Source organism: Entelurus aequoreus, linkage group LG22, assembly GCF_033978785.1.
Source record: "Entelurus aequoreus isolate RoL-2023_Sb linkage group LG22, RoL_Eaeq_v1.1, whole genome shotgun sequence".
Taxonomy (NCBI): Eukaryota; Metazoa; Chordata; class Actinopteri; order Syngnathiformes; family Syngnathidae; genus Entelurus; species Entelurus aequoreus.
Genome location: NC_084752.1, coordinates 237,118 through 256,099, shown reverse-complemented (window position 1 = coordinate 256,099; position 18,982 = coordinate 237,118).

Below are 18,982 nucleotides of genomic sequence, written 5' to 3'. Positions count from 1 at the left end.
ATAACACCCTTTAGTCACTTTTGCACTCTTTTAATCCAATCTAATAATGCTGGTGAGGTTGAGCCAATCAGTGGCCACGTTACTGAACAGGGCACTCTGATTGGTTTGGTCTCACATAAGCGGCCACTATAACTGTAATATTCATATTTTTAGTTAATTTAGTAATTTTATTCTTTAAAAAAACAAAACAAAAAAATTATATATATATATATATATATATATATATATATATATATATATATATATATATATATATATATATATATATATATATATATATATATGTGTGTGTGTGTGTGTGTGTGTGTGTGTGTATGTAGTGAATTACCTTTGAGTAGGTCGAAGTAATAAAAAAAAATACTGAACAGAATATAAAAAAAAGAATGAATAAATAAAGTTACTTCAGGGTAAGAAACATTTCAACAAATGTTGCCATAGCAAAATGTCACAGATTTGTCCAAAACATCTGATCTTACATAACTTTGTTTTCCAACGATGGGTAGGAAGACAGTGAGTGTGAAGGACAGTGCTGAGAAAAAAAAGCGGGTGGTATTAATTGAATCAAAGAAAGAAATCATCAAAAACATGGCCGACTTGGTGAAGCAAATTTGAGCGTATCACTGCTGGTCTGCACCATACAGAAGCAGAATGAGTCAATAACGCCAGCCAAAAGTGTTAAAATAATATCCCAACGGTGGAATTTTATCCATGAGAATATGGAAAGGCTGCTGATGGTATGTTTGACTAAGAAGAAGCTGAAAGGAGATACTGTACACGTCCACTCTCCAAGGTAAACGCTGTACATTATTATTACATTAATTAATACAATTACTGTAGTTAGTACTACATTCTATTGTATTTATGCAATATTTCTCATCTAAAAGTTAGATTTCAAGCGCCGATAAAATTGATTCGAAATCATTTCATTGTGAGTGTTTTGAGTTAAAAACCTCCAAATATAAATATTTTTTTTACCTTTTTGTTAATCACACAAACATCAGTAAAGTAGCAACAAATAATTTGAAACCAGTTCTTAAAAAGTTAAATTGCATAAATAAATGTAAAAAAGCATAATCTCCCACGGCACACCAGACTGTATCCCACGGCACACTAGTGTGCCGCGGCACAGTGGTTGAAAAACACTGGACTAGCGGACATAAGATAAAAGCTAAGAGATGACGAGAAGACACACTACATGGGAAAATACTGGCTGCTTTAAACATGACTATGGATCAAGAAAGAACATTTAAAATTATATAATTCTCACAATACCCACAATTCGTTGCTAGTTTTTGGTTAATCTGGGGTGTTGATTTAATAGGGTTTTTTCTTTGTAAATCAAATTACCTGATATTTTGGAACGTCTACCTGCAAAAAATGTTGGTTTTAGGGAAAACTATGTTAAAACCACGATTGTGGTAGGTAAGCCATCCAGTGACTTGACCCTGACTTTTGTTTTAAATTATACTCTGATATTTTTTTTTGATTTGTTTTGACAATATTTGAATATTGAATAATTATAAAGCAGCAGTGTATAATGTGGTATTATTAATAAGTAAAACACTGGATAAGACAGCCTACTCTCACACACAAAATATATTGATAACAATGTTTTGTTTCTTTTTGCTGCTTCTTCATGTTAACATTGTGAATAGTATCAAGCTCTGTTAAGCACGACTCTGGTGTGATAATAAAGCTGAATGGAACATCCTAGAAGGGTCAGGATTAGAAATGAAGGAATTTTAGAGTCAAGATGTGCATCTTTGCATCAGTTGTCCACTTGGGGGCAGTGTTGGCTTACCTTCCCTCATGCCTCTGCAACCTTACCTTCCACCTCTGCAAGCAAAAGCGCTGCAGTGTTTAGATCAGGGGTCACCAACGCGGTGCCCGCGGGCACCAGGTAGCCCGTAAGGACCAGATGAGTAACCCGCTGGCCTGTTCTAAAAATAGCTCAAATAGCAGCACTTACCAGTGAGCTGCCTCTATTTTTTAAATGTTATTTATTTACTAGCAAGCTGGTCTCGCTTTGCCCGACATTTTTAATTCTAAGAGAGACAAAAGTCAAATAGAATTTGAAAAACCAAGAAAATATTTTAAAGACTTGGTCTTCACTTGTTTAAATAAATTCATTATTTTTTTTACTTTGCTTCTTATAACTTTCAGAAAGACAATTTTAGAGAAAAAATACAACCTTAAAAATGATTTTAGGATTTTTAAACACATATACCTTTTTACCTTTTAAATTCCTTCCTCTTTTTTCCTGACAATTTAAATCAATGTTCAAGTAAATGTTTTATTTTTTATTGTAAAGAATAATAAATACGTTTTAATTGAATTCTTCATTTTAGTTTCTGTTTTTTCGACGAAGAATATTTGTGAAATATTTCTTCAAACTTATTATGATTAAAATTCAAAAAAATTATTCTGGCAAATCTAGAAAATCTGTAGAATCAAATTTAAATCTTATTTCAAAGTCTTTTGAATTTTTAAAAAAATTTTTGTTCTGGAAAATCTAGAAGAAATAATGATTTGTCTTTGTTAGAAATATAGCTTGGTCCAATTAGTTATATATTCTAACAAAGTGTAGATTGGATTTTAACCTATTTAAAACATGTCATCCAAATTCTAAAATTAATCTTAATCAGGAAAAATTACTAATGATGTTCCATAAATTATTTTTTTAATTTTTTCAAAAAGATTCAAATTAGCTAGTTTTTCTCTTCTTTTTTTCGGTTGAATTTTGAATTTTAAAGAGTCGAAATTGAAGATAAACTATGTTTCAAAATTGAATTGTCATTTTTTTCGTGTTTTCTCCTCTTTTAAACCGTTCAATTAAGTGTAAATATCATTAATTATTAATAATAACTTAGAGTTAAAGGTAAATTGAGCAAATTGGCTATTTCTGGCAATTTATTTAAGTGTGTATCAAACTGGTAGCCCTTCGCATTAATCAGTACCCAAGAAGTAGCTCTTGGTTTCAAAAAGGTTGGTGACCCCTGGTTTAGATTGATAGATTAAACCCCCCCACCTATAGGAAGTCGAATCCCGTTTACTTTCACTTTCAAATTGCATGCCTTCCTGTGCTGAAAGCGCATGGTTTTACTTGACCAATTTGGGGCTGGCACCACACGACGCGTTTCGATTCTTGGAGATGACGATTCAGAATCGATTCTCGATTCAAAACTATTCTTATTTCAAAATCAATACTTTTTTTCATAACATTGGGTGCCAGTTCTAATTAATTAATTAACTACGTTCCTCCAGAAAATAGATACACTGCTCTGATACATGTCTATATTACTTAAAAGACAACTGGTTTTGTTTAATAAAATTCTACCCAAACATTTGATAAAGAAATTTAAATGGTTAAAAGGGGAAAAAAATGTCATGATGACTAATTTATATTCAGGACTTAAGTTCATTAAGAGATTTGTGGTACATCCTTGTAGCTGTTTTGAAATCACGTTTGCTTTTTCTCTGTGTGTGGTATTTTAGTCCCTACCATGTGCCTTTATTTTGTAATGTTCACTTTTTCGTGCCGTGCAGAGGTTTCAACACGTGCCGCCTGATTGGCAACCAGGACACACCTGTACCCAAAGCAGCTACCTCCTGCTTCGGTGACGACACCGCCATCTCCAGTGTCACCTCCAGTGGGTCTGCCGCCGACGTCATCTCCAATGCCGCCTCCAGTGGGTCTGCCGCAGCCATCTCCAGTGCCACCTCAATTAGGTCTGCCGCCAACACCATCTCCAGTGCCGTCTCCAGTGGGTCTGCCGCCGACACCATCTCTAGTGCCGTCTCCTGTGGGTCTGCCGCCAACACCATCTCCAATACTGCCTCCGGTGGGTCTTCCGCCGGCGCCATCTCCAGTGCCGTCTCCTGTGGGTCTGCCGCCAACACCATCTCCAGTGTCGCCTCCAGTGAGTGTGCCACCAATGCCATCTCTAGTGCCACCTCCAGTGGGTCTGATGCCGATACCACCTTTAGTGCCACCTCCAGGGGTTCTGCCGCCGACGCCATCTCTAGTGCTGCCTCCAGTGGGTCTGCTGCAGCCGCCATCTCCAATGCCGCCTCCGGTGGGTCTGCTGCCGACACCATCTCCAGTGTCACCTGCAGTGGCACTGCCACCGACGCCATCTCTGGTGCCGCCTCCAGTGGCACTGCCACCGACGCCACCTTTAGTGCCGCCTCCAGTGGTTCTGCTGCTGACGCCATCTCTAGTGCTGCCTCGGGTGGTTCTGCCGCAGCCGCCATCTCCAATGCCGCCTCCGGTGGGTCTGCTGCCAACACCATCTCCAGTGTCACCTGCAGTGGCACTGCCACCAACGCCATCTCTAGTGCTGCCTCCAGTGGGTCTGCCGCCGACGTCATCTCCAGTGAACACCTCAAATAGGTCTGCCGCAGACGCCATCTCCAGTGCCGTCTCCAGTGGGTCTGCCACCGACACCATCTCTAGTGCTGCCTTCAGTGGGTATGCCGCAGCCGCCATCTCCAATGCTGCCTCCGGTGGGTCTGGTGCCGGCGCCATCTCCAGTGCCGTCTCCTGTGGGTCTGCCACCGACACCATCTCCAGTGTCGCCTCCAGTGCCACCGACCCCATCTGTAGTGCCGCCTCCAGTGGTTCTGCCGCCGACGTCATCTCCAGTGCCACCTCAAATAGGTCTGCCGCCAACGCCATCTCTAGTGTCGCCTCCAGTGGGTCTGCTGCCAACGTCATCTGCAAACCCGCCTCCAGTGGGTCTGCCGCCACCATCCTCAGTGCTGCCTTCAGTGGGTCTGCGGCCGACGCCATCTCTAGTGCTGCCTCCAGTGGGTCTGCCACAGACGAAATCTCCAGTGCCACCTCAAGCAGGTCTGCCACCAACGTCATCTCCAGTGCCACTTCCAGTGCCACTTCCAGTGCCACCTCCAGTGCGTCCAATGGGACACACCTGTACCCGGTTGCCAATCAGTCTCCTATTTAAGACAGGGTCGAATCATTGCTCGACGTACACATGTTGTTTACATGTATAACTTTCTCCGACTTTCTGGGACGTGTTTTATGCCACTTCTTTTTCTGTCTCATTTTGTCCACCAAACTGTTAACGTTGTGCGTGAAGGCACAAAGGTGAGTTTTGTTGATGTTATTGACTTGTGTGGAGTGCTAATCAGACATATTTGGTCACTGCATTAATGCTAGCTAATCGATGCTAACATGCTATTTAGGCTAGCTATATGTACATATGGGTGAGGGCCGACATCCGGGCAACTGAGCTACATACGGGTTCTTCGAGCCATAGCAACCAGACTGGCGTTGAAAACAAACCGTTGCCATTACTCTTTAACCTGTCGACCTACGCTGGTTAAACCCGTCATTCTGCCTCCAAAATGCCGAAAAACTGTGTTGTTTTTGGTTGTGCTAACCACAACTGGAAACAGGGAAAACAAAGGTTGTATTTTGTTCTGCCAAAGCGTGATAAAAGCCCACAGAGACGAGACAAATGGCTCGCAGCTTTACACCGGGAAAACGAGGACGGTTCTCACTGGAGTCCCCCAAAGTCCCGGGTCGTGTGTTCGGATCACTTTGTTTCTGGTAAATATAAGGAACAAAAATCCACCTTCTTAACCACAACTTGGCTATACGTCCGTGCTAATGTTGTACTTCTTGAATTTGTACCTTATAACGTTCGACATCTGAAGTTGTTGTTGTACAAAAATAACATGCGGTATATACTATATAGTCTATAGCCTAGCTAGCTATTTTTGAAAACCGGACAACGAGAGGATACCTAACGCAGCGTTAAGATGGACACGACCGGGAAAACGTAAGCCAGGGCGGCCAAAGAACACCTGGCGAAGAACAGTTGAAGGGGAGCTGAAAGTGATGAAGCTTACATGGGGCGAGGCACAGAGACGAGCACAGCAGCGAGATGAATGGCGTCGAGTCGTCGAAGCCTTATTTCCCATCCGGGAAGAAGAGGATTAAGTTAAGTAAGTAAAATACTATATAGTCTATAGCCTAGCTAGCTATTTTCGAAAACCGGTTTTGTTTAAAGGCCTACTGAAACCTACTACTACCGACCACGCAGTCTGATAGTTTATATATCAATGATGAAATCTTAACATTGCAACACATGCCAATACGGCCGGGTTAACTTATAAAGTGACTTTTAAAACTTCCCGGGAAATATCCGGCTGAAACGTCGCGGTATGATGACGTATGCGCGTGACGAAGTCAGAGTAACGGAAGTTATGGTACCCGTAGAATCCTATACAAAAAGCTCTGTTTTCATTTCATAATTCCACAGTATTTTGACATCTTTTGCAATTTGTTTAATGAACAATGAAGGCTGCAAAGAAGACAGTTGTAGGTGGGATCGGTGTATTAGCAGCGGACTACAGCAACACAACCAGGAGGACTTTGTTGGAGCGCTAGCCGCGCTAGTCGCGCTAGCCGCCGACCTCACCTTGACTTCCTACGTCTCCGGGCCGCCAAACGCATCGGGTGAAGTCCTTCGTCCTTCTGCCGATCGCTGGAACGCAGGTGAGCACGGGTGTTGATGAGTAGATGAGGGCTGGCTGGCGTAGGTGGAGAGCTAATGTTTTTAGCATAGCTCTGTGAGGTCCCGTTGCTAAGTTGCTAAGTTAGCTTCAATGGCGTCGTTAGCACAGCATTGTTAACCTTCGCCAGCCTGGAAAGCATTAACCGTGTATTTACATGTCCACGGTTTAATAGTATTGTTGATTTTCTATCTATCCTTCCTTCTATCCTTTATTTTTTTGTTTCTATATGCAGTTAAAGCACGATGCTATCACGTTAGCTCATAGCTAAAGCATTTTGCCGATGTATTGTCGTGGAGATAAAAGGCACTGAATGTCCATTTTGCGTTCTCGACTCTCATTTTCAAGAGGATATAGTATCCGAGGTGGTTTAAAATACAAATCCGTGATCCACAATAGAAAAAGGAGAGAGTGTGGAATCCAATGAGCCAGCTTGTACCTAAGTTACGGTCAGAGCGAAAAAAGATACGTCCATCACTGCCTCTCAAGGCCTTCACTGTAACGTTCCTCATCTACGAATCTTTCATCCTCGCTCAAATTAATGGGGTAATCATCACTTTCTCGGTCCGAATCTCTCTCGCTCCATTGTAAACAATGGGGAATTGTGAGGAATACTAGCTCCTGTGACGTCACGCTACTTCCGGTACAGGCAAGGCTTTTTTTTATCAGCGAGCAAAAGTTGCGAACTTTATCGTCGATTTTCTCTACTAAATCCTTTCAGCAAAAATATGGCAATATCACGAAATGATCAAGTATGACACATAGAATGGATCTGCTATTCCCGTTTAAATAAAAAAAAATCATTTCAGTAGGCCTTTAAATTTGCACTTAACAGTTGGGTTTTTAAAAACCAATAAACCCTATAATTTTCATGTTGCCATTCAAAACATGTAGCCCTCAAATCTCTCAATATTTTATACACTAACACTTGATCTTGTTGTTGATAACTTCTGCGTCTCTTTCTTAGTAGCGCGCAGGCTAAGCTAACTAGCAAGCTAAGCTAAACTAAGCCTGAGAAGCTTTAAAGTTCACTGAGACGAGTCTGACGCAAATAATACATTTTCGTTTTTTCACACGATATGCGAATAAGTAAAAATGCGTAAATGAAGGATTTAACGCCGACTTCCAAGCCACAACGCTCGTTAAATGCTTTTTCTGTCAATGCTGTGTTCGCTGTGAGCTGGTTTGTTTTCAACAAATTCCCGGTTGCTAAGGGATTGGTAGGCGGAAGTGACGTAGGTCCGCCCTCACCCATTGCATCATTATGCCTCATTTGTAGGTATATTTGATCTCATTTAGTTTCCTTTAAGTCCTCTTAATTCAATTTATATCTCATGACACACTATCTGTATGTAATATGGCTTTGAATTTTTTGCGGCTCCAGACAGACTTGTTTTTGTATTTTTGGTCCAATTTGGCTCTTTCAACATTTTGGGTTGCCGACCCCTGTTATAGAATATTATACGTGCGTCTACATAGAGTGGCTGGAGCAAGAACTTGAGAAGAAATACACCTTTTCATTTATTCTGGGCATCTCTCCTTCCTGTATAACATGCACAGAAGGGCGCCTCGGCAATTTGCAAAAACAAAGCAGCCTTTCACAGCAAAAGGTGCAGTGGGGAAATTAGTGGCGCGCTGATACAAGTTCAACAGCATCTTGGTGCACTTCAGTGCAACCTAAGGAACAAAGCGGGGAAAAAAGTGTTGATTAAGAACTCAAATAATCCAACCATAATCTATTTAGACAAGTGTCAAAGAGCTAAAACTCTTATAAAGTAACAATATTACTGTTATGCTTTTTTACTACTATGTGAATATTATACATCCACCTTCATTGTGTCCCCACCACCCTATATACAATATATATATATATATATATATATATATATATATATATATATATATATATATATATATATATATATATATATATATATATATATACATTTATATACTGTACATATATACATATATATATATAGTATATATATATATACATATATACATATATACATATATATATATATATATATATATATATATATATATATATATATATATATATATATATATATATATATATATATATATATATATATATATATATATATATGCACCACCCCATGGCACCTTGCATGGCTGCCTCTGTTGTATGTAAATGCCAATGCATATTATTATGAAACAGTAAGGACAATAGGGGGCCATTTATGTACTTATCCAATTACTGCCCCAATTAGACCGCAGTGCATGCAAGAAACACAAATCGAACCCTTTTGGGAAATATGTTCAAAACGCCATTTTTTAGGCCTAAGTTAGGGTTGTTCAAAGTGTTTTGTTTTTTTAATCTATATTAAAATTGAACCATTGGGGGACATTCTATTTTATTTATCTTCAAACAGGACATACTGTAAAATTTGTAAGTATAATGGAAAATGAGTCAAATAACTCATGTTATGGAAATGTATACTAAGTGAAAACTGTGACATCATTTGATGAAAATGCCTTCAAAGTGTTGAAAAAAAAAAAACAACATACCATGTTTGGGATTTTTGTTTATGACTGAAGTTAGAAGATTGAGAGATTTCAGCAAAAAAAGTAAAAAATGTAAAAAAAAAAACTATGTTTGAAAACCTTTATGTCTTGTTCAGTTTTTGTGTCTTTTTAAATTGTATTGTTAATTTCCTTTTAGGAAATATACTGTATAATGAAGGAACACAACAAAAATATGGCAATAATTACTGCAAAATTTTACTGAAAGGACAAAAAAATCAGCCTAAGAATCAAACAAAAAATGTGTGAGAAAAAGCTGAAAGGTTGACTATATAATAACACAAAGCTGACACAATTTGAAAAAAAAAAAAATATATATATATATAATGTAAACCTATTAAAAAATGATAAATATCAAATGTTTTTAGTTTTTTCAGTATGACCTTTTTGAATAAAACTGAGAACTATTTGTGGTCTTCCATTTATATTTATAAGAAGTGGTGGTGGGCGATACCGGGAATTTTGGTATCGATCTGATACAGAGTAAACACAAGGCTGGTATTGCAGATTATGATACTGATTGCTTTTGAATGTTATGATCATTGAATAAACTTGTGACTGTGTCTCTAGTTAACTAATTATAATAATAACACAGGAAAACTATGTTATAGAAATAAATATGCAACAACGCAACAATCTAAAACAATGTAATAGCATATAAATGACAAAAATGTATTCTCTTCTAGTACACACGATTGATTGGGGGGAAAAAGTCACTATTGTAAAAAAAATTATAACAAATGTGACATATATTTGAATATTAAAATGTAAACAAAATCACTAAAATAACTACTATAACACACAGATATTTATTTTTACAGAGAGCTCTGTTACTTTGTTTGTGGAAGTCCTACTTACTTTTGTTTCGTTTTAAAAGTGTGTTGCACTTTACATAACATTTTATATTTGGTTCAGGACTGAAGTTTTTTGAGAAATTTGAGCAAAAAAGGAAAAACAAATATGAGTCCCTTCAAAAACTTAAAACTATGTATATATACATATATAATGATCAATGGCGCTTTTCTACCGTCAAGGGACTCTAAGCGCTTTGACACTATTTCCACATTCACACACTGATGGCGGGAGCTGGCCATCAGGAGCAAGGGTGAAGTGTCTTGCTCAAGGACACAACGGACGTGACAAGGTTGGTAGAAGGTGATTATATATATATATATATATATATATATATATATATATATATATATATATATATATATATATATATATATATATATATATATATATATATATATATATATATATATATATATATATATAAATATATATATATATATTTATATATATATATATACACTACTGTTCAAAAGTTTGGGGTCACCCAAACAATTTAGTGGAATAGCCTTCATTTCTAAGAACAAGAATAGACTGTCGAGTTTCAGATGAAAGTTCTCTTTTTCTGGCCATTTTGAGCGTTTAATTGACCCCACAAATGTGATGCTCCAGAAACTCAATCTGCTCAAAGGAAGGTCAGTTTTGTAGCTTCTGTAACGAGCTAAACTGTTTTCAGATGTGTGAACATGATTGCACAAGGGTTTTCTAATCATCAATTAGCCTTCTGAGCCAATGAGCAAACACATTGTACCATAAGAACACTGGAGTGATAGTTGCTGGAAATTGGTCTCTATACACCTATGTAGATATTGCACCAAAAACCAGACATTTGCAGCTAGAATAGTCATTTACCACATTAGCAATGTATAGAGTGTATTTCTTTAAAGTTAAGACTAGTTTAAAGTTATCTTCATTGAAAAGTACAGTGCTTTTCCTTAAAAAATAAGGACATTTCAATGTGACCCCAAACTTTTGAATAGTAGTGTATATATATATATATATATATATATATATATATATATATATATATATATATATATATATATATATATATATATATATATATATATATATATATATATATATATATATATATATATATATATATATATATATATATATATATATATATATATATATATATATATATATATATATATATATAATATCGGCATTTTTTCCACCCAGACAACATTATTGGGGGCGTGCCTTTAGGGCACTGCCTTTAGCATCCTCTCCAACCTGTCGTCACGTCCGCTTTTCCTCCATACAAACAGCGTGCCGGCCCAGTCACATAATATATGCGACTTTTACACACAAATTAGTGAATGCAAAGCATACTTGATCAACAGCCATACAGGTCACACTGAGGGTGTCCGTATAAACAACTTTACCACTGTTACAAATATGCGCCACACTGTGAACCCACACCAAACAAGAATGACAAGCACATTTCGGGAGAACATCCGCACCGTAACACAACATAAACACAACAGAACAAATACCCAGAACCCCTTGCAGCACTAACGCTTCCGGGACGCTACAATATACACCCCCCGCTACCACCAAATATGGCATAACTGGTGTTGAAGTTGTTCTCTTATTTTGGAAAACTTTGTTTTTGATTGATTGATTGAAACTTGTATTATTAGATTGCACAGTACAGTACATATTCCGTACAATTGATCACTAAATGGTAACACCCCAATAAGTTTTTCAACTTGTTTAAGTCGGGGTCCACGTTAATCAATTCATGGTAAAGTTACATTGTTTAATGCATCCAGCGGGGCATCACAACAAAATTAGGCATAATAATGTGTTAATTCCACGACTGTATATATCGGTATCGGTTGATATCGGAATCGGTAATTAAGAGTTGGACAATATCGGAATATCGGATATCGGCAAAAAAGCCATTATCGGACATCTCTAATATATATATATATATATGTATATATGAGTATGTATATACATATGTACATATATATGTATATACATATGTGTGTATCTCCAGGTAGCTCAGTTACTTTGTTTGTAGAAGTATATATATATATATATATATATATATATATATATATATATATATATATATATATATATATATATATATATATATATATATATATATATATATATATATATATATATATATATATATATATGCAGTATATTGTCCGATTTGCAAGAATATTAATGTCACACTTACATTAAAAACCTTACACAGTATGTAAAACGTCATGATGTATATTCAGTATTTCTGCAAACATTACATTTAGAGTGTAGGCTCTGCTCGTGCAGCCTCATTTTAGGTTTTTGCTCTGTGTTGGATGAGGATTTGTGCGATTTTTACCTAATAAAATATACTAAAATAGTGTTTACAGAAAATACATTTACAACACAGTACAATTGAAAACTAGTCAAATCAATTAGTAATATCATATGTACATATACACATATATATGTCTACGTATAAATATATATATATATATACAAATACATATAGCGTCAGCAAGCTATGTTTGAAGAGTAGTTTAATGATATTGCACAGTATTTATTTGTGTGACAAAGATGTGCCACAGTAGATTCTCCCACTCAAGTGAACTGCAAACATTACTAGACTGTACTTACTTATTTATACAGTTTATCACTTCCCTCTCAATACCACATGCACAAAATCTCCAGCAAAGACGAACATCTCAGCAGCGCATGATTGAGTGATTTCATTTCAAGTCTTGCTCGCTGGAAACTTTCATCACCTGCATGATTTCAGAAGTCGCATATAGCGAAATGTAATGCCGTGTGTACGGCGCACACGCTGTCATATACATGTGATAAAATAGATAAGGTTGTGTCATCAGGGAGACATTTCATAGCATGAGAGCAAGTTTAGTGGCTTTTTTCTATCCCACTTAAATGGGGAACAACATGGTGGAAAACAACAACTGGATATTACAACCTACTCTAAACTGTTGGTTAAAGGCCTACTGAAATGACATTTTCTTATTTAAACGGGGATAGCAGGTCCATTCTATGTGTCATACTTGATCATTTCGCGATATTGCCATATTTTTGCTGAAAGGATTTAGTAGAGAACATCGACGATAAAGTTCGCAACTTTTGGTCGCTGATAAAAAAGCCTTGCCTGTACCGGAAGTAGCGTGACGTCACAGGTTGTGGAGCGCCTCACATCTGCACATTGTTTACAATCATGGCCACCAGCAGCGAGAGCGATTCGGACCGAGAAAGCGACGATTACCCCATTAATATGAGCGAGGATGAAAGATTCGTGGATGAGGAAAGTGAGAGTGAAGGATTAGAGGGCAGTGGAAGCGATTCAGATAGGGAAGATGCTGTGAGAGGCGGGTGGGACCTGATATTCAGCTGGGAATGACTAAAACAGTAAATAAACACAAGACATATATTTACTCTATTAGCCACAACACAACCAGGCTTATATTTAATATGCCACAAATTAATCCGCATAACAAACACCTCCCCCCTCCCGTCCATATAACCCACCAATACAACTCAAACACCCGCACAACACACTCAATCCCACAGCCCAAAGTACCGTTCACCTCCGCAAAGTTCATACAGCACATATATTTCCCCAAAGTTACGTACGTGACATGCACATAGCGGCACGCACGTACGGGCAAGCGATCAAATGTTTGGAAGCCAAAGCTGTACTCACGGTAGCGCGTCTGCTATCCAACTCAAAGTCCTCCTGGTTGTGTTGCTGCAGCCAGTCGCTAATACACCGCTTCCCACCTACAGCTTTCTTCTTTGCTGTCTTCATTGTTCATTAAACAAATTGCAAAAGATTCACCAACACAGATGTCCAGAATACTGTGGAATTTTGCGATGAAAACAGATGACTTAATAGCTGGCCACAATGGTGTCCCAATATGTCCGCTACAATCAGAATATTTTGCGGGAAATTTAAAATTGCACTTTACTAATCTAACCCGGCCGTATTGGCATGTGTTGCAATGTTAAGATTTCATCATTGATATATAAACTATCAGACTGCGTGGTCGGTAGTAGTGGCTTTCAGTAGGCATTTAAGATTGGATGTTTTTAATGGACGTGAGGGTGGTAGTTTTAAGAATTTTAATTCCCATCTGACAAATGTATCAAAGCGACTTAGCATACATTGTTGTATATGTTTGTCGTCACAAGATTAAATCTGTTTTTGTTAAAAATGTCCCTCATATTTTCATGGCAGCTTGACGCGCCATGCACCGCGATATAACATCAAATTATGTGGCTGACATCGTTTGTCAGCATGAATATTCTTGGGAATAATCATGTCAGCTGCTTGGTCATCACGGTACAACGGCTAAACACAACTGAGGTAATGACTTGTTAGCTTTGCCTCGATGAGCCGTTTGAGAGCAGTGCAGGCGTTCTCGTTCGTCACTGTATTGGTGTTCTTTATTTCCGCAGAAATAACATTGCATTGGACTGGATTCAATTTAGACGGACAGACAGGCAGATACATAGATACATAGAAGATAGTTGGGTGGGTGGGTACAGGTTGGTTAGTTGGTCATTTGGTTGGATGATATTTATCGGTAGATATTTCGATCGGTAGATAGATAGGAAGGTAGGTCGATTGGTAGGTACTGTAAGTTTGTCTATCGATAGAAATGTAGATCGGTAGGTAGTTAGCAAGTAAGGTAGGTAGGTTAATGGATCAGTAGGTCAGTCATTTGTTTGGACGATCAATTGATAGATATCTAATTAGGTAGGTAGGTACTGTAGGATGGTCAGTTGATCAATAATAGATCAATAGATAGATAGATCAGCATGTTAGAAGATAGAGAGGTAGGTCAGTCGATTGGTCAACTGATAGATATGTACAGTAGATTTGTAGGTGGGTAGATAGGAAGGAATGGTAGGTAGATTGGTCCGTAGGTCATTCATTTGGTTGGATGATCAATCGATAGATATGTAGATCGGTAGGTAAATGATAAGGAAGGTGGGTAGGAAGGTAGAATGGTAGGTAAGTACTAGGTTGGTCAGTCGATTGATAGAGCAATAGGTAAGTAGATAGTAAGGTAGGTCATGTTGAATGTTTGGCTGAATGCCGTTGGCACTGGAAGTGTAGCGCTCCCCTGGCAAAGGTAACGATCCTTCCTCCCTTTGTTACAAAGTTTACTGTTTGTTTAGTCAAGGTTTTATGTCTCTTTTAAGAACAAAAAGACAAAATAATATACTGTCTCCGCAGCGCTGCGCCAGAATCAAGGACACCACTAAACAGGAAATGGAAAACAAAAATAAAAGCACTGGACAGGAAATATAACAAAATACAAGAAACTAAAAAAGTATCCAATCTCTAGTGCAGGCGAGCTACTTTTCAACTGACCGAGTGGAGGGGGATCGACCTCATTCATTTATATAATTTATATTTATTTATTTATGAAAGAGACATTTTTGTTAACAAGTTAAATGTGTTTAATGATAATAGAAGCATGTTTATGTCACAAGGGGGTTTGCGGCTCATTGCGGGGTCATTCCCCCGGGAATGCAGAACGGACAACTCCGGACGACAGCGTGAGGTAAGAGATGATTTTAATCTTCTCAAGAAATCTTGGCAGGGCATGAGGTAAACAAACATAAACTATGGCGTGGAACAAACATGAAACTGTGGCATGAAACAAACAGCATAAACTGTAGCTTGGAACAAACACAAAACTGTGGCATGAAACAAACAGCATAAACTATGGCGTGGAACAAACACGAAACTGTGGCATGAAACAAACAGCATAAACTGTGGCTTGGAACAAACACGAAACTGTGGCATGAAAAAAACAGCATAAACTATGGCTTGGAACAAACACGAAACTGTGGCATGAAATAAACAGCATAAACTGTGGCTTGGAACAAACACGAAACTGTGGCATGAAACAAACAGCATAAACTGTGGCTTGGAACAAACACGAAACTGTGGCATGAAATAAACAGCATAAACTATGGCTTGGAACAAACACAAAACTGTGGCATGAAACAAACAGCATAAACTATGGCTTGGAACAAACACGAAACTGTGGCATGAAATAAACACGACTTATGTGGACACGGCATGAATCGAACAATGACGCCAGGCCGACTGACTGGCAAAGGCAGGCTTAAATAATGCCTCTGATTAGTGCTCGCGAAGCAGGTGAGCGGGCGAACACTAATCAGAGCCAGGTGGAAATAATAAGCAACCATGGTAACCAAACCAAACTCAGAGATGTCACAAACAGGAACTAAAAGAGTCCAAAGCTAACAGAAAATAACAAAAACATGATCCGGACCACGGATCATGACAGTTTAACACAAATCGATTCCTTTTTTTCGTGAAGACAAGAATATAAGTTGGTGTATTACCTGATTCTGATGACTTGCATTGATTGGAATCAGACAGTAGTGATGATAACGTCCACATTTTCAAATGGAGGAGAAAATACCAGATGAAAGTGCTTGCTTTTTACCATCTTATTTGTCCAGCTTCCATACTCCTTATACACTTTACAAGAAATACATTGGCGGCAAATTGTGCACGCCGGCTTTTTGAGACTCTTATTTTGTTAGCACAGGCAGGATGAAGCAGCGCTTTTATTATGAAGACAGGAACTGTCAGAAAAATTGTATGTAAATTATAAAAAAACTTTCCGTTCTCTAAGTTCCCAATGAACAGACAAGAGGCTGTCTTTGTTGCACCAAGCAAAGGCTTGGAAAATTCCATTGTGTACGATGGGAGGAGACGGGATGGGGGTTATCTATTGTCATCGAAGACCTGCCCGGGCTGAAGCCAGGACCAGCCCAAGCCCGAGGCATCTTTTTCTTTAGTGTTAATGTGACCGAAAACAATGACTGTTTACATACTCCCCATTCCTTTAGAAACAGACGTGGCGTACAATCTTTCGCCAGAGCGTGGGTGACACTGTAAGAGGTTACAGGTTGACACGTTTCTCCCCAATTGAGTCAAAATTGAATTCTGCCTCTGTTTGATTCTTTGCTTCTTGTCTTGTTTAATAGATGTCATCAGTGTTTGAACCTGACAGGAACTGTGCAGTCGGCCTTTAGAGTTTTGACGGCAGGTTACGAGTCTGTTGAAATAAAAAGTGTTTCTCACCTTCCTGTCGGTCATTTTTTCTTAATAATGACAAGACCCTCGGGTGCCGTGAATGTCAATCAAGTGATGTCTTAGTGAAGATTGATGATCGCTAATTTTTAGGTCTATTTTTTTAATGCCTGGCTGGCGATGGACTGACACACCCTCCACCATGGACCGGTAGCTCGCGATCGACATAATGGGCATCCCTTTGTATATTTGTTTACCAGAGTGGTTTTGTTGATGTGTAAAAACTGCAGGTGTCTATTTATTGGACCACCGTCCTAGTGCCGGAGGGAGACCAGGACAGAGGAGAAGTCAAATGATGGCAGACAGCTCTCACCCTGGTCAGCACTTGTTCAACCTGCTCGCTCACAAAGTACAGGACAAACAGTTAAAAACAGTTTTTACCCTTCAGTCTTTAGGATATCGAATTTGTCCCAATAACTAACAGTTTTTCCACTGTTGCATCGCTGTTCTTACCGGTTTTTGACGTTATTTATAGATTGTCTAATTTTGTCACACTCTCATGTTTGATGAAAATAAATCGTTCTATTCTGTTCTGAACTCGTCATTGTTCCGGTGTAGCAGAACTTGGAACGCGTCACGGTGGACTGTCAGTTTTAGTTTACTTCGAACACGCATACAGTAAAATTACAGTGTAATGCATCACGTTGTTTCATTACAGCATGTCCGAAAAGGAGTAGGAAGAAGCAGAGCTTATTTAATCCTCCCCCTTTTTGGTATCATAGCAGTTTTATCCCATTTTTTTCCCGTTCTGTTTGTAACAGAACAGTGAATAAATAAATGAAAGTAAACAGATATTAAACTAGGGCTGCAACAACTAATCGATTAAATCGATTAAAAATAGATTATAAAAAGAGTTGGCGATTAATTTAGTCATCGATTCGTTGGATCTATGCTATGCGCAGAGGCTACTTTTTTAAAATATTTTTTTATTTGTATTTTTTATAAACCTTTATTTATAAACTGCAACATTTACAAACAGCTGAGAAACAATAATCAAAATAAGTATGGTGCCAGCATGCTGTTTTTTTTCAATAAAATACTGGAAAAGATAGAAATGTAGTTTGTCTCTTTTATCCGATTATTAATCGAAGTAATAATCGACAGATTAATCGATTATCAAATTAGTTGTTAGTTGCAGCCCTATATTAAACACATAAATATTAGACACATACCCACTAATTTAAATTATAAACAAATTGTTAATAATTTATGGTTTCCCTACATGAAAGAGATTGCAGAATGCAGAGATGGCAGGCGAAGTGCAGGTAGGACGTATTTGATTACAAAAAAGAAGTAGGAAGAAGCAGAGCTTATTTAATTCTACCCCTTTTCGTATCATAGCAGTTTTATCCCATTTTTTTTTGTAACAGAACAGTGAATAAATAAATGAGTAAATAAATTAATATTCAACCATTAAACACATAAATATTAGACATACACACTAATTTAACTACTCATAAACAAATTGTTAATCATTTATGGTTTCCCTAGATGAATGAGATTGTTTTTTGTTTTAAGATGTTTATTTTAATTCTTTTTTTTTGTACTTTGTGAACACTTGGAGTTTAAAACAGTTTCTTAAACTGACTCATATTTGTGCTCTGTTTGATTTCCTTGCTTAATCCATTGCATAATTTAATTCCATACTGGTATGCTAAATGTTTCAAGTGTTGTGTCGATCTCGACGCCAGAACGCAGAGATGGCCGGCAAAGTGCAGGTAAGACGTATTTGATTACAAAAAAAGGAGTAGGAAGAAGCGGAGCTTATTTAATCCTACCCCTTTTCGTATCATAGCCGTTTTATCCCATTTTATCGTTCTCTGTTTGTTACAGAACAGTGAATAAATAAATGAGTAAATAAATTAATATTCAAGCATAAAACACATAAATATTAGACATACACAC